The 22,389-nt window shown below is 44.0% G+C and overlaps 1 protein-coding gene across 1 annotated transcript in view; it reads left to right on the top strand.

Annotated features, from left to right (window-relative positions):
* Nucleotides 1-22,389, top strand: part of LOC311224497 (BCAS3 microtubule associated cell migration factor-like) — a gene marked incomplete at its 3' end in the record, with an annotated part of 118,146 nt that overhangs the window by 19,713 nt on the left and 76,044 nt on the right. The window lies entirely within an intron of this gene.

Genomic DNA, 22,389 nt, shown 5'->3' on the forward strand with positions numbered 1-22,389 from the left:
GTACAGCAGAGCGCTTGACCTCCCTACCTGGGGGTGATGCAGAACGTTTGACCTCCCTACCTGGCGGTGATGCAGAACAGTGTTACAGCAGAGCAGACCTACCAAGCCTTGGGGTTTTGAATGCATTCTGGGGGAGAATTTACCTATCTCAAACCACTCTCCTACACAGAGCGAGGTACAGTGGCTCGGAAGGTACAGCAGTCGTCTGGTAATCCGGAGGTTCCCGGTTCGATTCCCACTCCTCCCGGGCAGCGTGTCGAAGTGTCCTTGAGCAAGACACCTAACTGCTCCTGATGAGCAGGTTGGCACCTTGCATGGTTGCCTCTGCCATCAGTGTGTGAGTGAATGGGTAAAAATGTGAGGAAGAAATTGTAAAGCGCTTTGGATAAAAGCTGCTATATAAATGCAGCCATTTACCATTTACAGAGAGTTGTACGATGTTCCACTGTCAAACATCTCTGCCCAAACAGGAAGTAAACTAACTGGTGCTACCTTTTGCTATTATTTCCCCTTAACACATTCAGGGCCATTGGGGGCCGTCTAATATCACTCTAGACGGCCAGCATTTCAAAATAGACTTGCATAGTTTGTGAGGCTGTTTGTAGAGCTAAATCTATACTTTATAGTATTGCTATCTGTCCATTCTCATTGTCAATTGAGACTATAAACCGTCCCTTCAAAATGGCTTAAAGAAATAATTTTTTCATCAATAAGTTCTCATTTTATAGCCTCGTGAATATAAGCGTTATATGGGATTTGGGCTAGTATATTTCCTGGAAGGCGAGATACAGGGCGCTAAGCTAATAACATTAAATCGAACAGCGTTTCGGCTATACAGAAGCTAGAGCTAAAACGCTAAATGCATATTGTCGGTATTGATGGTCCACCATGAATGCATGAAGGGGGGGGGGGGGGGGGGCGGGGGACGTCGTTTCTGATTATTGATTACCAATAACCGCGTTAGCCTCAGTAGCCACATTCGCTGATCGGGTGGAAGGCTATCATAACAAGGCCTGATCAGCGTGTAATTTACGTGAAAAAGATCTTACCGTGGGCCTGTTGGATCCCCAAAAGGATTTCCCAGTTATCGATCGCCATCTGGTAGATCGATATGTCCATTGGCTGATGATATATTCCTTTACTGCGTAGTGAATTCAGCGTCGCAAAAGGTATTCCAAGCTACAGGCTACACATATAGGATCCAGCTAACTGGAAATCCCATTGAAAGTAAAAAAAAAATAGTGCACCGTTCTGCCACAGGGCACACTGCATTATCGAGACAGCGCCCCTAAGAGGATCTGGCCGGTAATGCACTTTTCAGAATTCAAAGAGTAGGGTACTTTTGCAGTGCCGCTCGGTGACCTTGAGTAGGTTATAAAAATGGAATAAAAGCCAAAACAACCTTGCCACGGACATGTCCGTGGATGGCCCTCTAGCGGTGGAAACACGGACATCTCCGTGGCTGGGCGCCAATGTGTTAACATATTAAATTAATAATATTATATTATCGTTCGCCCCATATTTTCTTGTCTCTTTTTATAAATAAGAACCGAAAATTAGCTGGGGGAAAAAAAATGTCATAAAATGTTTTATTTCACATCATCTGTACAGCCTCGTTTATTCAGTGTCCATGGTAACGACAAACGCAGCCATAGAGGTATGGTTTCCATACGCAGAAAAGACATAGCACTATAGTCCATTTACTTTCCTGATAACTACATCACTCATACATGTTCATAATTAATAACCAAAAAGCGTAATTGTTGGTTATACTCTGCATACACCCAATTCAACGTTATAGCAGCATTTTCTTTCAAACTAATTTGAGTGCGTGGCCTATAGCCGTCTGATGTTTTATTTCAAGCACCACGCTGTTGCAGCCAGTTGTATTTCAAGCACCACGCTGTTGCAGCCAGTTGTATTTCAAGCACCACACTGTTGCAGCCAGTTGTATTTCAAGCACCACACTATTGCAGCCAGTTGTATTTCAAGCACCACACTATTGCAGCCAGTTGTATTTCAAGCACCACACTGTTGCAGCCAGTTGTATTTCAAGCACCACACTGTTGCAGCCAGTTGTATTTCAAGCACCACACTGTTGCAGCCAGTTGTATTTCAAGCACCACACTGTTGCATCCAGTTGTATTTCAAGCACCACTCTGTTGCAGCCAGTTGTATTTCAAGCACCACACTGTTGCAGCCAGTTGTATTTCAAGCACCACACTATCGCAGCCAGTTGTATTTCAAGCACCACGCTGTTGCAGCCAGTTTGGCGGTGCCGCTCCTCTTTGATATATTTAGTTGTGCCAGAACATTCGGCAGCTTTTCCTCAGGCACGTTGTGGAAAAGCATTGATCTTGTGTCTCCTTTTACCACTCGCCAGCATTCTGTTATAGAGTCTAATCTTAGCCCTAGTATTGTCTGTATTACTGTATTTTATAATATTATCATAATTTAAATGGCGCAGCATATGAACAGATGAGGAACTAACTTTAAATAAAGAAAATTTAAGTATTGACACTAAAACAGGCTACTCGTTCATATGCACGACAGTTATATTATTGTTTGATTCAGTGACCTTGTGGAGCATTGGGTTGAGGGATTCATGCTGGAAGCTGGCATTTGGTTCTCAGGCGTTCCTCCAGTTTTCTCTGAACTAGTTAAAACTGCTTTTTCCTTTGGTGCCTCCAACACCTGGAACGCCCTCCGACTGACCCTGGAGCTGAAGCTTCTTCCTTCTCTTGGTAGGATCTCCGACCACCGTGTGTCGACTTGTAACCGTCTTAGCTGATATCTATTGTTTATTCTTATTTATTGTGCCTATATGTAGGAATCTACTGATAACTGGGTCTTGACCATTAACCCTTTCACTGCCACACTACCAAATGGTTAACCCTTTCACAACCACACTACAGAAGGTTAACCCTTTTACTACCACACTACAGACGGTTAACCTTTCACTACCAACGTTTAACCAACGTTAAGTCAGCCAGATATACAGTGGTATCTGCAAACGGCTGGATACAGGAAGAGGAAAGACGGATGGGAAACACACGTCGTTCACGTCATCAGAGAAACTGACTTGATGGCGATCAACTGCTTGCAGTATATACTGTATCAGGAATGTCAATTTCAATATTGTAAATCATATATTTTCTCAATTCATTTACACTTATTAGCCTAACTTACCCTTGTTGTTTGTGAATCGTCAAAAAAGGTGAAATACGTCATCAGTATCCACCCAAAATATAACAAATACCTTTAAAAAAAAATATATTAAAAAAGCTCCACTGAATGACACAATTTTAAAATGTCACTATGTTTCTAAGACCATAAGCATGGTAAATCTGTTGCTCAGTCAAATAAGCCTCCTCTACTTTTACTGGTATCGGCAATTTTACGTCTCACTTCATTCATCTCCTTAGTCCCCTCGTCTGCTTATTTTATCCAGAGCCGGTGACGGACGCAGGGCAGGGAGCTCCGGGTCTCGGCTGTTTCCCCTCTCTAGTATCGGACCTGTCTCAAACCCTGCCCCTTTTCTTGATCCTCCAATCACAGCTGTCGCTTACCTCTGACTTCCTCGTACGAGGAAGTCAGAGGTAAGCGACAGCTGTGATTGGAGGATCAAGAAAAGAGGGCAGGGTTTTGAGACAGGTCCATTCTGCTGCACTTCTGCTTGCAGCGTGTAGTTCAAGTTCTTTAATAGTTGTCATACAGAAGTACAGAATACTTTCATACAAAATGCTTCTTACTGTTACGCTCCAGAGACTGTGCTAGACAAGATAGTATCAAATAACATAATAACATAATATAGCATGAATTTAGAAGAAGAGAATGAGGTCACAGTGTTCGGTATAGACATATGTACAATGTTCTGAGTTACCATATAATATACAATACACAATACTATGCAGTGTACTAATGTACAGTACTATCTAGTGCAAAGCAGAAATGGGATGAGGTACAATTTTAGGTACAATTTACAGTAAGGTGTACGAGTTGTAGTGCAATCCTTCGTCCATAAATATAAAGTGTGGGGAGTGGGTGCTACAGTGTGTTTGTTTAAAGTGGGTGTGTGCTATAAAGTGTGTGGAGTGGGTGCTACAGTGTGTTTGTTTAAAGTGAGTGTGTGCGTGTGGATGTGTGTGCTATGTGCGTTTGGTGGTTGTTGTTGTGTAGTGTTCATTCATTGTTCGTTTAGCAGCCTGAAGCTACTTCTGAGTCTTTCTGTGCTCGCCTTGAGACTCCGGTATCGCTTGCCTGACCGCAGCAGTTCAAAGAGGCAGTTGTTCGGGTGACTGGAGTCTTTAATGATTCTCTTAGCCTTGCCCTTGCAACGCTTGTAGTAAATGTTCTGGAGGGTGGGGAGCCCCCCTCCAATTGTGCGTTCGGCTGCACGTGTCACTCTTTGTAGTCTGCTTCGGTCTTTTGCAGTGCTATTCCCAAACCAGGAGGTGATGTTGCCGGTCAAGATGCTCTCTATTGTACATGAGTAGAAGTTCTTAAGGATCTTCTGGCTGACTTGGAACTTCCTTAGGCGCCTGAGGAAGTAGAGGCGTTGTCGTGCCTTCTTCACCACACTGTTAATGTGTGTGGTCCATGTCAAGTCCTCGGATATGTAGGCTCCGAGGTACTTGAAGCTGTTGACTCTCTCAACCGGTGCCCCGTCGATGCTGAGGGGGCTGTAGTCCTTGACCCCCGACCTCCTGAAGTCCACAATCATCTCCTTTGTTTTGCTGACGTTCAGGGAGAGGCTGTTTTCCTGGCACCATCCCGCCAGGACCTTGACCTCTTCCAGGTAGGCCCTCTCGTCGTTGGCAGAGATCAGGCCCACCACCACTGTGTCGTCAGCAAATTTGACGATTGTATTGCTACTCCGCTGAGCCACACAGTCGTGTGTGTACAGGGAGTAGAGGAGGGGACTCAGAACACAGCCCTGGGGGGCCCCTATGTTGAGGGTGATGGATGAGGAGGTGCAGTTGCCTGCTCTCACCACCTGGGGTCTGCCAGTCAGGAAGTCCAAGACCCACTGGCAGAGGTCATAGCCCAAGCCCAGGTCCCTGAGCTTGGCTATGAGTATGGAGGGGACTATGGTATTGAATGCCGAGCTGTAGTCGATGAATAGCATTCTCACATAGTTCCCCTGCCACTCACCTCTGTGGTCATGAAATGTTTCGAGAGGCTGGTCAAGGACCACATTTGTGCCTCCCTCCCCAGTGATATGGACCCTATGCAATTTGCATACAGGACAAACAGGTCCACCGACGACGCGGTCTCCCAGGTACTGCACAGCACCCTCTCGCACCTTGACCGTCAGAAGGGGGGCTATGTGAGACTGTTGTTCATTGACTACAGCTCAGCGTTCAACACCATAGTCCCCACCAGACTGGTGGACAAGCTGATCGAGCTAGGTCTGAGCTCCGCCCTGAGCGCCTGGGTACTGGACTTTCTGAGCGAAAGACCCCAGGCGGTCAGGGTGGGGGGTCAGACCTCCAACACCATCACCCTGAGCATCGGGTCCCCCCAGGGCTGTGTTCTGAGCCCCCTGCTGTACTCACTCTACACACACGACTGTGTGGCCAAGTTCAGCTCCAACTCCATAGTGAAGTTCGCAGATGACACGGTGGTGGTGGGGCTGATCTCGGACAACGACGAGAAGGCCTACCGGGAGGAGGTGGAGGTACTGGAACGCTGGTGCCAGGACAACAGCCTGCTCCTGAACATTGGCAAAACCAAGGAACTGATCGTGGATTATAGGAGAGGACAGCAGGGGACACACACACCACTGATGATAAACGGGGCTACCGTGGACAGGGTGAGCAGCTTCAAGTACCTGGGGGTCCACATCTCAGAGGACCTGACATGGTCAACACACATAGGCACAGTAGTAAAGAAGGCGAAACAGCGTCTCTACCACCTGAGACAGTTAAGGAAGTTCAGAGTATCGGGGACGCTGTGCACGCTCACACACGAGCAGCCACTTAACACTTTAACATGAGCGGGCACACACTCATGTCGCACACACGCACACTTATGGCCAAAGGAAAGGACACTTTAAATTAGAATAACAGGAACAGTGTATTGCACTACCAAAGCTAACTAGCATGTCACACATGCGCTGTAAATAACTATGTACAGATACCGAGATGTCACTCCATGTTACCTGCTATCTGTTACTGCACAATGTTGTTTCTTCTTTTGATTCTATTATATGTACCACTGTATTGCACATCGCTGCGGGCAAGACCACCCGCATTTCATTGTATACCTGTATGCCGTGACAATTAAAACTCTTGACTTGACTTGACTTGCCTCTTGTCCAGGTGTGATGCTGCTGTGTGCAGCACATGGGATATGGCGTCCTCCGTGGACCTGTTGGGGCGGTATGCAAATTGCAGGGGGTCCATGTTGATGGGGAGGGAGGAGCAGATGTAGCCCTTTACTAGCTTCTCGAAGCACTTCATGGCTATGGAGGTGAGAGCTACAGGGCGGTAGTCGTTGAGGCAAGCAGGCTTGGATTTTTTGGGTACAGGGATAATAGTGGACTTCTTCAGGCAGGTGGGGATGACAGCCTGTTCTAAGGACAGGTTAAATATGTCAGTGAATACTGGGGCCAGTTGGTCGGCACAGACTTTTAGGACGCGGCCGGGGATGCCGTCTGGACCTGCTGCCTTCCTGATATTCACTTTTTTAAAGGTCCGCCTCACCTCATGCTCTGTTACCCTGAACACTGCGCCTCCATCAGCAGCCGACCCCCCCCCCCCATTGCCGAGGCTTGTGAGCTGGTGTTGTTATTACCAGCATCAAACCTCGCATAGAAGGTATTGAGGTCATTTGCTAAGGAGATGTCACTGTTCAGTTTGAGGGAGGCGCCTTACCCCACTGGCTTCACACAGCCTGCTCAGCAACACTGAACACTGAACTGTGTTGAGTATTCTGATGGAATACTGAGTCCACTCTACACCTACAGTCCCATTAGGTCAGTTCAAATGTATCGAGGGGCATTGATCTCTGCTTTGTTAGCAGGAAATACATTATTTTATTATTTCAAGACATTATTATAGCCAAGGATTTAAGATGAGATAAGATATTCCTTTATTGATCCCCTTGGGGAAATTCGGGCATCATAGCAGCATGGGGGAGGGGAGGTACAGGTATGGGCAGGGTAATGGAAGAAATGCATAAATATAGGGAATCAAATTAAATATGAATATAAAATATGAAAACAGTATAAACAAAGTGAATGCCCTATTGGTCATGATATACGTTACAATAAATATAGGCAATACACATTAATTTGCAACCAAATATTAAATATGATGACTTTATTTAAGTTAATTATGTTAATTTATCCAATTACTTTTGTTCCCCTAAAAAAGGGCTACAATTCCTACATGGTTCACCTGATATGGATGTGTGAATATTGGCCAATATGTCGATATTCTGAGATTTTCTGAAAATACATACCGGTATTGGCCCCAAAACTCCACTATCAGTCTCTATTACAGTCTCTATTAACTGGAGTTCTAAGGCTTGGCCTCGTAGGGTAGTTGGCTAGCCCCTGGGTCGTGTGTTATTATAAGGCTTGGCCTCGTAGGGTAGTTGGCTAGCCCCTGGGTCGTGTGTTATTATAAGGCTTGGCCTCGTAGGGTAGTTGGCTAGCCCCTGGGTCGTGTGTTATTATAAGGCTTGGCCTCGTAGGGTAGTTGGCTAGCCCCTGGGTCGTGTGTTATTATAAGGCTTGGCCTCGTAGGGTAGTTGGCTAGCCCCTGGGTTGACTTGTGTGTTAATATTCCATAACCTTACACCTTGTTATAGGGCTGGGCCATATAGACAAAATATAATATCACAATATTTGGCTTAGTTTTGATGGTATAACTAGTATTTAGTATTTATATAATAGACTAATTTAGTAAATAGTATTTCACTGTATTTTGTTTTATAGTACAAATTACATTGTGATATGAAATTCTTTTAATATCCATCTTAGAATAGAATAGAATCTTTATTGTCATTGTTGGTACAACGAAATTGAGTTTAGAGCATCACTAGCATACAAACATACTGAATATAGCATTGTGCAAAATAATATCAATAATAATAATAATAATATAATATCAATGTCCTCAATAATAATAATATAACATCAATGTCCCAAGTGCAATAGTGCTAGTGCAAATAAATAGTATAGTGACAGTCCAGTTGAGTTAATGGATGTAATACAATTGTCATGGTGGTATTTCATTCAAAATGGTCTATTTTCTAAGCATACCCTTCCAGTAAATCAGTATGTTATGCAAATAAATTGTATAATAAATTATTAAATATTTTGATCAGAAGCACTTCACGGGCACTAATATACAACATGATGTATTCAGAGAAAACCCTGCACGCTTACCTTTTAATGCGAGTGAAGTGGTCTCCTAAATCCTGCAATGCAGCTCCTTATCCACCAGGTGTCACTGTTGACCAGCGCATGACCAAGAACCGCTTCATGTACCGTCCTGCCTTTTGAGTACAAGCAAGCTTTATCCTTTCATGGGCTGTGATATTGTGAAAAGGAATTACAATGCAAAATAAACGATAGCCTACTGTATATCACATACTGTACACACATGGTATAGTCAGTATGATAACAGTATAACATGTCTTTGATGAAAATAGGTCATGATTCCCTGTGATTTGTGGCAGGGCCTGATGAAGAGCTGGGTCCTGGGGCTCTCAGTGTGGGGTTCTGGTGACGGCTTGATCGCTTTCTCCGCTGTTCTCTCCCCGGTTACAGTAGACGGTTTAATTTAATCATATTCATATCTAACAGGAATCTCCCCAGACGGGCGTCCCTGAGCCGAGGTCTCTGGGTCCATGGTCTTCTACACTGTAAAAACTGAGGTCATCTGGTAATTTTTAAACTATCAGCTAATTGTATTAAACCGAAACTGTGTAAATGCAATTCATAAATGGTTCAAATTCATTGAATTCAGCTCAATTCGATTTCAAATGGCACATAGTCTTTTTTATTATGTATTTATTATGTATGTACTAATAATTAATCCCAATCCCAGTTTTTACAGTGTAATGTTTATCATTTTGGGGCTCGTCCACATGGAGAAGGATGAGACCCGCTGCTATATCTATTTCATGGAGATGCATCAATATCTCTCAATCAATATGACTTTTGAGTTATAGAAAAAAGCTATATAAATGTAATTTATTATTATTATTATTGTCTTTTGCCGACCAGGTATAAGGTCTTAATCATGACTACTCTCCATACATAGTACCATTTTAGGGCCATTTTCTTTTATTTTGTGGAGAGAAATTTTTTTTTATTTGTAAAAACAATTTTTAGGACTTATTCAATCTAATCTAATTAAATTACATTGTATTTTTTATTTTATTTTGTATTGTAATTTCAGCATCTTTTAAATAGCATTCTGCCAGTACTTGGGTGCTTGGTATTGGTTCAATTTCAATATCGATGCACCACGGTCAGATATTTCTCAACTCCACGCACGCACACACACACACACACACACACACACACACACACACACACACACACACACACACACACACACACTCTGCTGTCGAGGAAGTGACTGAGTCAGAGTGAGTCACACACACAGTAATAATATGTGGTCCTCCTCCTGTAAGTGAGAGACAGCAGGGCCCCCCCCCCCCCAGCTGTCCTCCCCCTGTGTGACTGAGGAATGTGACGGGGCCACAAGATGGAGGCCTTCCTATTGAGCCTGTGAGGGAATTTGGGTCGACGTGACCTTTCGTCATTCACAGGTCACGTGTTTACCGACATAATGGAATACAAAAAAAACCTGGAAGGAGAATCTAATCCGACTTAATCATGGTACAAAGCGAGTGTTTCCCTCAGTGTTTGATATTTATTATTGCAGCCTCCTACGTTGAATTGCATGTTCTTGAAAGATGTTCGTATGACTCTGCCAATGTTTTTGTTTTACCCTTCAGAATCGCTTCCAGGAAATATGAGAACGATATATAATTTCGTTTTCTTTTTTTTGTATTTAAATTTCTTTTTTTTACGGGGAGTCCTGGAAAATCATTAGAGGATTTTGTCAGCTGGGCGACTTAAGGAATTACCCGCAGCGCTGCGAGAACGGCCTCTCACTCGCGGGGTATCGCCTTTCATGTAGGACCTGTCACCCAAACATGCAAACTTCACATACATCCTGCAAGCTCTAAACAGACCAAGTCCTTAATCAGTCCCTTTTATAAACATCCACGGGCCACTGGGGAGAGAGACGCACTCTTTCCTCTGTGCGCTTATACGCATGCACGTGCACACACACACACACACACACACACACACACACACACAGAGGCGGTCTGCTTGATGTGATTGGGCATGTCTGTTGTTTGTTGTATCCTATTGGAATTATTAAAGTCCAGTTGAAATCAAATCAGGAAAAGTGTTCTCCCTCAAAAGACGATCAACAGTGGAAGTGAACATACGGTTTCATAATTCATCAATGAGATTATTGCCAGTGAAGGGGGAAACTAAATTGCGCCCCCTGTCTCTCGCGTGGTACTGCAAGGCTGTGGGAATGGTCCCCCGCCCATATCGTTAATGTGAGAGTTTCAGTAACTAACCAGAGCTCCAATACTGAGTAATGTAGGATAATGTGAGTTTCAGTAACTAACCAGAGCTCCAGTACTGAGTAATGTAGGATAATGTGAGATAGTTTCAGTAACTAACCAGAGCTCCAGTACTGAGTAATGTAGGATAATGAGAGTTTCAGTAACTAACCAGAGCTCCAGTACTGAGTAATGTAGGATAATGAGAGTTTCAGTAACTAACCAGAGCTCCAGTACTGAGTAATGTAGGATCATGAGAGTTTCAGTAACTAACCAGAGCTCCAGTACTGAGTAATGTAGGATAATGAGAGTTTCAGTAACTAACCAGAGCTCCAGTACTGAGTAATGTAGGATAACGTGAGAGTTTCAGTAACTAACCAGAGCTCCAGTACTGAGTAATGTAGGATAATGAGAGTTTCAGTAACTAACCAGAGCTCCAGTACTGAGTAATGTAGGATCATGAGTTTCAGTAACTAACCAGAGCTCCAGTACTGAGTAATGTAGGATCATGAGTTTCAGTAACTAACCAGAGCTCCAGTACTGAGTAATGTAGGATAATGAGTTTCAGTAACTAACCAGAGCTCCAGTACTGAGTAATGTAGGATCATGAGTTTCAGTAACTAACCAGAGCTCCAGTACTGAGTAATGTAGGATAATGAGTTTCAGTAACTAACCAGAGCTCCAGTACTGAGTAATGTAGGATAATGTGAGATAGTTTCAGTAACTAACCAGAGCTCCAGTACTGAGTAATGTAGGATAATGTGAGATAGTTTCAGTAACTAACCAGAGCTCCAGTACTGAGTAATGTAGGATAATGAGAGAGTTTCAGTAACTAACCAGAGCTCCAGTACTGAGTAATGTAGGATAATGAGAGAGAGTTTCAGTAACTAACCAGAGCTCCAGTACTGAGTAATGTAGGATAATGAGAGTTTCAGTAACTAACCAGAGCTCCAGTACTGAGTAATGTAGGATAATGTGAGAGTTTCAGTAACTAACCAGAGCTCCAGTACTGAGTAATGTAGGATAATGAGAGTTTCAGTAACTAACCAGAGCTCCAGTACTGAGTAATGTAGGATAATGAGTTTCAGTAACTAACCAGAGCTCCAGTACTGAGTAATGTAGGATAATGAGTTTCAGTAACTAACCAGAGCTCCAGTACTGAGTAATGTAGGATAATGTGAGATAGTTTCAGTAACTAACCAGAGCTCCAGTACTGAGTAATGTAGGATAATGAGAGAGAGTTTCAGTAACTAACCAGAGCTCCAGTACTGAGTAATGTAGGATAATGAGAGAGAGTTTCAGTAACTAACCAGAGCTCCAGTACTGAGTAATGACTTCTGGACGTCGCTGCGTGACTCTGGCTTCCGGCCAATCAGGGAAGCCGTTAGGGAACACCTCATTGGCTGCAGCGGTTGTCACACTCAGAGGGTTAGGACAGAAGAAAACAAACCAAAAGACAAAAAAGGATGCATTGGTGTGCATTTGACCGCAATCGTGGATCACCTGGCCTCTTTTCAATTTAAACAGATCTTATCCACAGCCGTTCTTAATCCTTTCTGCGCCAAAAACAAGTTAACCTTTTTTTTTTTCTTTTTTTTTTTAAATATTGTCTTTTTCCCCCTCCTCTTTTTCCGATTTTTCTCCCATCCCACTGTTAGTCGTTATGCCAATTCCCAACTCCCTTCCTGGTTGTTGCGCACCCCCCCTACTGTTGGTCCGAGAGGCCGGAGACTATCACATGCTATCCTCCGACACATGCGCAGCCAGCCGGCAGCCAGCCTGGCAGCTCAGACTCTCACTGGGAGAGTGTAACGTGTGGAAGGTCACACTACCTCCCTCCAGATCCTTCCTTCGCTGAGCAGGCGCCCTGACCGAACTGTAGGAGTATTTTTCTGTTTACAACGCCCAGGACCCACCCATCAGCTTTTCCACCCTCTAATACTGCCAATTGTATTAGTACGGACGACCAGCCAAACTGAAAACAATGTGGAGAGCTGGATTCGAACACGTGAACCCAGCGTCTCCAGCATTGGTGGTGAGTGCCTTGCCCACTGCACCACCTAGCCGCCCCACAAGTTAACTTGTTATTGCCGTCCAATCGTTGAGTGCCAACAACGAGTCAACTCGTTGTTGTGATCGTTATTTCTTTTATTCGCTATTTCCATTCATAATTCATCCAGCAAGGCTCTGGGAAACTCTGGCACTCTGTCTGAGATCGCAACGGCCCGATACCGCCACCTGGTGGTATTCGGCCGATGTTGCACTTACTTTCTGCAGGAAGCTTGGCTCTGTGCGTCGGTGAATGTCGTCTGGGCGCAGTTATCTTGTAACGTGGATCCAGATGAACAGTCTAGTGCATTGAATCGCCTTCGAGACGCAAGAATCAATATGCTTTTGGAGTTTATGGCGTCGGCCAAACGGAAATACCATCTAGCAGATGGCAATCAAATAATTGGAATATTCTTTCTGCAGTCTCATCGGCTAGAGGTAAGAGCAATCTAACGTTAATTCCAGCTTCCATTTCTATCATTGCAATCCATCTGATCAACGTATGCAGTTGTACTAACGAATGCCGTTATTGACAATCAATAAATCATAAACGACCCCCCCCCCCCATTTCCTGCATGCATGATGGAACATAATGTATACCGATCATATGCATTTTAATTTTTAATTGTAGCGTGTATAGGGACGAAATGCCAATGGATTAAGTATAATATGCATCGCGGCCTATTACTAGCGTTCTAGGAATGACCCCAGACCGCTCTAAAACCATACTTATATTCACCACGGTATAAAACGACAATGTATGAATGGAAAAAATATTACTTTCCCAAATCTTGAACGATAGATACCCGATGTCGAATGGGCCGTAGTATTGCAGATAGCTATAATATTTAAATAGTTATAGCCCTGCAAACAAGGTGAGCGACTCCCACCGTTTACAGCGTTGGCGGTAGAGCTATAAGATGCTGATATTGCGTGGCAGATATTGTGTTAAAGAGGAATGTCACCCATTTTAAGAATTCACATACATGGATGTTCTTCCTGTGCGCCGGGGCAGTCCAGTCAGCGCCTTTTTAAAAACGCACAACTCTAAAGCTAGAAATAAGAGGGAGAACCTTCCAACCGGTGATGTCACTGGGATGTAAAACCTGGGACCGCTCCATAGACGATGAGCGGGGCTTTGTGAGGCCGTAAAGAATGATTGCGTGAGCTCTTTACACTCAAACGCGGTTTATATTCTGGCAAGATGGTCTGAGGCGGAATTAAAACTAATTTGGGTGCGAGAGCTCACAGAAAAATATTTACGGCCTCATAAAGTCCGAATGCCGTTTATTATCTAATGAGCAGCCCCAGATTTAGCATCCCTGTGACATCACTGAGCAGCCCCAGATTTAGCATCCCTGTGGCATCACTGAGCAGCCCCAGATTTAGCATCCCTGTGACATCACTGAGCAGCCCCAGATTTAGCATCCCTGTGACATCACTGAGCAGCCCCAGATTTAGCATCCCTGTGACATCACTGAGCAGCCCCAGATTTAGCATCCCTGTGGCATCACTGAGCAGCCCCAGATTTAGCATCCCTGTGGCATCACTGATTGGAGGGTTTTCTCTCTGATTCCTAGCTTAACACATTGGGCGCCGGGAATTGTGCCCATCATTATACCCAGTCTGCCAGCACTGTAACCATATGGAGATGTTTACCTTCTTTGCAGGGCTATAACTTTTTTAATATTATAGCTATATTGACATTACTATGGCCCATTCAACATCGATTATCTATCGTTCCGGATGTGTGAACGTTATATTTTTTCATTCATACATTGTTGTGTTAATACCTTCGAGAATATAAGTATGTTTTAAGCTTTTCTGCTGTAATTCCAAAAACGCTGGTTATAGGCCCTGACGCATATGATAGATTATCGATTGGCGTTTCTTTCCTATACACGCTATATTAAAAAATTAAAATGTATATGATCGGTATACATTATGCTTCATCATGCATGAAGGAAAGGGGGGGGGGGTGTTTATAATTCCTTGATCGTCAGTAACGGCTTTATTTAGTATGGGTTGATATATTGATCAGACTGATTGCAAACAAGGAAATGCAAATCGGGCTGAAAATAACGTTAGTGTCCTCTTACCGTTCGCCGATGAGACTGGAGGAAAAAGATCCCAATTATTTGACGTCGATCTCCTAGATCCATTTCCGGTTTATATGGCGCAATAAACGCCGAAATCATATTGATTATTGCGTTTCGAAAGCGATCCAAATGCACCCGAGTGTTTGTCTGGACCCACGTAACAAGATATGCCTGCCGGAGGGATTTCCTCGATGCACCGATCGCCACTTCCGGTTTGACGTGAGTGTAACTCGCCCGACCATCCACCAGGCGGCGGTATTGAGGCGTTGCAATCTCAGACAGGGTGCCGCTGCAGTCCGGAGGGAGGCTGGATGAATTATGAATGCTATGGCGAAATTTTTTTATATTGATCCCAAAAACGATTTACGCCGTTGTTGGCGTTCAACGCATGGTGGGCAATACCGACTTACGCCGTTTATGGCGCACAATGTGTTAAGGAGAGAGTGGTGCATGTTCACAGATACTGACTGAGAGACCTACTGACCTTTTATTTACCCAGGGTAGGTTCTCTGAGCACGAATGCTCTTTTTCAGCTACGCCCTGCTTCATATTCACACAGTTAACTTCCATTCACACCTGGGAGCTGCCCAGTACAACCACAGTCTGACACCGTTGGCCACTGAGCAACTCCACTGGAGCAGTTGGGGGTTAAGTGCCTTGCTCAAAGGCACTTCACCGGCTCAGTGGCCTCGTGGGTAGAGTGTCCGCCCTGAGTTCGGGAGGCTGGGAGTTCAAGCCCCGGCCGAGTCATACCAAAGACTATTTAAAAATGGTACCCATAGCCTCCCTGCTTGACACTCAGCATCAAGGGTTGGTTTGGGGGGAAGTCCTTGCGACATACTAGCGTCATGTCCAAGGGGTGTACTTGTACATCAAGCTGCCTCACGCTACGGAAACAGGAGATAGGCTCCTGCCCCATGTGCCGTTACGGCTCGAGAACCATTGGATCTCAAAGGCAACTTCTTCAAAGGCACTTCAGCGGTTGGTGTTAAGGGTATGGGAGATAGTTATTCATTCACTTCCCCAGCCCAGAATTTTCCTGCAAGTCCGGGGGATCGAACTGGCGACCTTCCGGTCACAAACCTGCTTCTCTAACCTTTAGGCCACCGCTGCCCGACTAAGGATTTGTATAGTCGACTTTGATTGGCCAAAATGTGCCGATAGTCCACTGGTAGTCGACTACCCCCCCCCCCCCCCCCCCCCCCCCGAATGCAGAATGAATTTTTTTTTTAATAATAAATATATATTTTTGATTAAAAAAAATGTATCATTCCATTTGGGCTGTGGGGGGTGCTTAACACTTTCTCTGCCAGAGACGCCTAACACATCATTGAGATCAATATTTCAAAAATCTGTGATCACAATCATATTTCTCCCCCGGAGACTTGAGATCTACTGTTGATCCCCTCTCAACTCTCCAACGGTTCAAGAGCGCCATCTGGTGGCCGATCGGCGGATCGCCCAAACCGGAAACAGGAACGGAAGCTGGTGCTCATTCCAATTCGGTCCGATCACTCGCTAATAGTCCCGGGACTCGATCTAGACACAATGGATAGCAATCCGTTACCAATAACTCGATAAACAACATGATTTGGACGTATATACTATTATACAACCTGGAGATGGATCGCATATTTCTACATCCCATAATAGGAATATTTTTGCTCATCGCCCAACGGCCCGAGGAGACTGGGGTAAGATTCAGCGTTTTTTTTTTACCGTGTTCGATATAAACTGCTCTAATGATCATATCACCCACACTAGATGAATCATCTAACGTTGGCCACAGAATTATAAACGACCCCCCCCCCCATCCGGTCAACATCAGATGATAAGTAGTAACTTCTAGAAGCACGTCCATTTGAATTTTTTTTATCTCGCTCAGATCGCTATCAAACTGTATTTGATCATCAATATAATGCATTTAGGGCTATAAATCACGTTCTGGAGAAAGCTGCAGAAAATGATAAAAACATATTTATACTTTAGACCGTATTTTAGTATGAATATGTGAATGAAAAAGTATAACGTTCCTACGTCCTGAACGATAGATAATTGACGTTGAATGGGCCATAGTAATGTCAATTTAGCAATACAATTTAAAAAGTTATAGCCCTGCAAAGAAGGGGAACTTCTCCATAGACAAATAGAGCTGGCAGAGAGGGGTATAATGATGTACATAAGCCTGGCGAAGAAAGTGTTAATGTCTGAAGGAGTCGACTGAAGGCTTCTTGTCCTCTGCGAAAGCATGCAATTGGTCCACTGATGGATACATCTTGATATTTGTCATTATTAGTGTGTTCATTAGACAGGTGAAATCCTCTTTCAGTGCCTCTGTGCCCGTTTTCTTAGGCAGTTAGCCTCGCTGGTATGCTCACCATTAGCGTTAGCCACACTTCTAGACCTCTTTGCTTTTGGAAAGAATGATAAAAAAATAATAATAATAATAATATATATATATTAGGCATGTCAGTTTATTGCGTTAATTAGATTAATTAATTACACAGAAAAGTATCGCGTTATGAAAATTAACTCAAAATGAATTACAATTATTTTTTATTTTTTATAAATTTTTCAAATAATTTCATTCATTCCATAAGAACGTAGAATACACATTTACAGACTTTTTTTTAATATGGTCCATTTGCATGTTCTTGGTATCTTGGTATCATCTATGGATCTCAGGGAATGTATTCCCAGTGTCAGAAATACTGTGTGTTACTAGGCTTGAGTAAATTGTAATGAACCAAATGAGAATATCAATACATTTTTTTTTATCTTTGACTGTGAATAACACCATGCAAAGATTTACCAGACCTGAAAAATCGAAGCAAATTAATAAATGGAAGATGATTAAACGGAAGGTTTTGTAGATACAGTACTGAATTCTGCCATCCGGACGCGTCTATACTTTCCACAAGCAAGTTGTTGTTCTGCGTTGCTCTGATTGGCCACTGACCGCCCCTGCCTACGCTAGTTTTGATGAGCGTAATAATAATAATGAGCAGCGTATAATAATAATAATGCGAGAGCGAGCCTCGTAGAAATAATAATAATGTGAGAGCGAGCCTTGCACACACGCACGCTGAAATGGGTTTTGATGAGCGTAATAATAATAATGACCAGCGTAGAAATAATAATAATGCGAGAGCGAGCCTCGTAGAAATAATAATAATGCGAGAGCGAGCCTCGCACACACGCACGCTGAAATGGGTATTGTAGAACATGACATAATAGCATGACATCTGATTTATTAATGCCAATACTAAAGATTAGGGACAAACGCACGCAATTGGCACAAGTGTAAATCATGGATTAGTCACTCAGTTTTAACGTCGGCCCGCGTAGCTCAACTCGTTCGTCAGCTGGCTGTGGAGCCTATGGTCACAAGTTCAAATCACTTAGTTAAATTTTTTCAATTGAAATAACGTATTGTATTGTTCATCTCTCTATATTAACGTGATTCCATCAACACAACATAAATGTTCAAAACACGACTTCATTATTGCTTATCTCTGCACACAGTGAGTTTTAATATTGAGCACGCCATAAGTAGGTAATATGCTCTTTTGCGCGTGACGCGACTTTGGGCTTCATTATTCAGCCACAGGCAGGAGTCTTTAGATCACAGGCTGGTCATGCATTATCTCGCCCACCAGACTCTTCTACCGAATTGACTAGGTCGCGCAAGTCAATCAATAGATTACACTTTCTGTAGGCCTAACACTCACCTACTCATTCTGTTGTGACACAACATGACATGTTAGGGTTGTCACCTTCCGTGATCATGTTTGAACCAATGTGTAAAAAAATCTGTTTTAGATTAGGCTGTAAAAATCTGTTCTATAGGCTATATTTAGTCTAGTTTATTAGACAAAGCATTTACAAATGATGTCTGTCATGTTCTATGATACCCATTTCAGCGTGCGTGTGTGCGAGGATTATTATTATATACACGCTACGCTCATGCCGGCGTGGGGAAAAAAACTAGCGTAGGTCAGCGGCCAATCAGAGCAACGCGGAACAACAACTTGCTTGTGGAAAGTATAGACGCCATCCGGACACATGCTATTTGAAATATGATTATAGAATATAGAATATCAGGCATAAAATGGTTATGCGATTAATTAGATTAATTAATTACAAATCCTGTAATTAATTAGATAAAATCTTTTTAATCGCCTGACAGCACTAATATATATATATATATATATATTTCTTTTTTGCATTAGACTAAGAGGTTATCAGTCGACTACGGCTCCTTTCGGTCGATTAGTCGACTATTCGACTAGTCGAGGTCAGCCCTAGTATATATATATTATATTATCGTTTTTATATTTATCCTAATCTGTGAATATACCTGCATATAATCCTTTTTACATACCTGTATATTCTATATCTGTACATATCCCGTTCCTACTCTTACTAGTTACACTGCTGGCCCTGTAAGACTTACTACCATAGTGTCTTTATACCTGCATCACTGTACATAATAATAATACTATAACACTGCACATACATCCGATTAGCGTTATTACTCCGTAGTACTCATCCATATATACTCAGTTTAATCACTTGTACATTGTACAGCATATATTGCTATTGCACTAAACTGCTACATTTGCACTCTGCTCCCACGCCAACTTCTTTTCGCCGCGCTGCACTCGTGCTGCACGATGACGAGTCTAATCTAAGAAGAATAACGGGTCATCATCTACATCTCATTTCACTTGGGGGGGATTATAGTTATTCAGCCACACGGAAAGCAGTTCAGCTGGAAACCCCGAGCGGTCTAAAGCTTTTCACCACTCGTGTTCCAGTTGGACCCGACACCGGTTCCCCTTCACACGTCACGGCTCTTATCGCTCGCTCCCCTCCTCCTCCCCGCTCTTTGTTTTCCTTTGGACTTTTTGAAGTTTACGGGATGTTTCTGGGCTGTGTTTTTTTTTCTTTTCTTCACAGCGTTTTAAGTAAGCGTTGAAAGTGCCCCGGTCTCTGGCTCTTGAGTGGCTGTGAAGTGTTTGTGACAGTCGCTAAGCCAACACCCTTCGTAATGGGCCGGAGAAAGCAGGAACACGCAAACGCAGCACGCACGCACGCACACACGCACGCACACGGAGGAACCCAATAGCTGTATTGACCCAGAGAGAGTGTGCGTAGACGTTTCCGTGCGTGTACCGCGTGCACGCATGTGTAGATTAGTAGCCCCTCAGACAGGAATCTTTGACTGGAGAGGTGTCGCCCGCCACAACCAGATAAGAGGCAGTCTATCGCGGGCTAATTGTTGGTCTGAAGAGGTGTTGCTGGGAAATGACCTGCTTTGAAGAGAGGTGTCGGGGGAGGGGGGTGCTGGGGAGTGGGGGAGGGGCTGCCGCCGCCGCCGTGGTATTATTAAAACTGGCACAAGAACAGCGCCAGATAGGAGCTGAAGGAGGAATATATCTATCAGTCGGACACACACACACAAGTTTCATCTGCTTCCAGGGAGGGGAAAGTTTATCGCTGTCTGCTTTGCAGCTCAACAGCAGGACGAGAGCAGTGGCTGCATGCGTCGTTGGCCCCGTCTAGTCCTTTCAGCCCCGTCTAGTCCTTTCAGCGCTGCCCTGCCCGAGATGGAAACTCATCGCGTTAACGTGAGCACCTGTTGTTCTAGGATTCCATAAAAATAAGCACTTTCTGCTGCTCCATGCAACAAGCCAATATGGCCTGTGTTGTGTCTCATGTGTGTGAATGTGCCTGGTGTACTCACTTGTGAATAATGGCCCAGATATCATCGCTTCACAGCTTAGGGTATTACATCGGAGAGATTAAAACGCAACAGCAGATTCCACAAAAACATCCACCCTCACATAATGGGGATGCCGCGATAGCGGTTTCTGCCCCCGCCGATACCGATGGCCTGTGAGCCATATCGGCGGATACCGGTTTTTAGTTTGGTTATAGCGGGCGGCTGTTAGAAAGCATTGGAATTCCCTGATCTCATATCAATACTGAACATCCCACGATAGCGATCGGAGGCCGCGATCGGGCGTTCCTACTAACAAATTAATTTAATAACTATATGGAGAGGGGGAGAGAGAGAAAGAACAAACAAAACAAGGAAAAGCAATTTGTCATATTGCATACGCAGGGCCTCTAATGTAATGGTACTGGGAATGTTGTTGATGGCTACTGCATGTCACACAGAGCCGCGTAAGGCGAGGATGAGCGGCATGCGTAATGCACAATAACCCGACGCATTAACCTCGCCTGCCCCTCCTCATCTCAATCCGGCAAATTCCATTATTCCCCCCCCCCCACCACCAGCTGCGCCGGCCCCTTCCACCACCCCGGTCTAGTATCCGTGTTCCTGTAACCTGCCAGTGTGTCCGATGCTGTTGTTAATCTACCACCACTGGGCCCTGAGCACTTTTAATAAAAACACGGCTCCAAATCCGCCACTTTGCGAAGGCTACTAATTGCGCAAAAAGAGCGATCATCCCCCCGGATGAGTTTATGGACTTAAAACACACAGATTAGGGCAGCGGTAATGTGATAATGCATGTTTCACTGTAATTTAACGCAGAGAAAGAATAACAAAAGTGGGTCTTTCAGCACTTAAAACAATGCAACCATTACACATGGCAGACGCTGGCGAGGGCCTGCGCGCGGAGCTGACCTAACATCCTGGCACCGCTTACTCCTCTGAGGCGGGACAGACGGGCACACTGACGTCCATTAAAAGGCTTTAGCGTTGTATAAACTGTAATAAAGACAAAGATGCGGCAACCTTTAACCTGTACTCGTATGGCGATCTGTGTTATTTAGAGCCTTTAGACAGCGTGAGTGTAAATCATAGGGCCTGTTCAGACGACCTGAAATTAACTCTTTTTCTGAGTGGTTGTTGTCTTTTGCTATTAAAGGAACACTCCCGACATTTTGGGGGATTCACTTGTTTTGCCATTACCCCACTGTCGGGACATGAGGGCGGATATCAATTTCATCTCCTGTGCATCCAGTACAGAGAGGGATCCGGTTGGACGTTAGCCTAGCTTAGCTCAAGGACTGGAAACGGGGGGGAAGTAGCTAGCCTAACTGTCAAAAGTGAAGACAACTCGAAAACATATTTACACCTGGTACCGCATGTTAAAATGATGTGCATTTACCTCAAATATAAATAACGATATCAGAATGATTGTACAGTGGAGAAGTAATGATAAAAATAGAATAAAATCACTTCCAACCAACAAAACCAAGGTGCTAATCTACAGAAGAACGACTGCTAACCATTGTCAACTTTGTGCGAGAACTTCGAGAAGTGATTACTTCCGGAGAGACCAAGATCCAGAGCTTCAATCTATTTGAAACCAGAGTTTCCAGAGGAGGAACTGCAGGTTTAGAAAGCTGAGTGAGTAAGAAGGGAGGCTGGGGGCCGAGGGTAGAGCCACAACCTGAGGTACATACAGATCCTACAGGTAAATGAGATGGTTTTGGAGCTGGTGGAAGGTGTATCTCTTCATTTGTGACTGAGCTAGGCCAGCTTCTTCCTCCCGCCTTCTTCCTTAGCCAGCGTTCAGACGGATCTCTCTCTTTACTGGATGCACAGGGATGGAATTGATATCCATCTTCTCTGGAGAAAGATGGCAAATAAGTG

This window comes from Notolepis coatsorum (assembly GCF_963971535.1).
Source record: "Notolepis coatsorum genome assembly, chromosome: 1".
Classification (NCBI taxonomy): Eukaryota; Metazoa; Chordata; class Actinopteri; order Aulopiformes; family Paralepididae; genus Notolepis; species Notolepis coatsorum.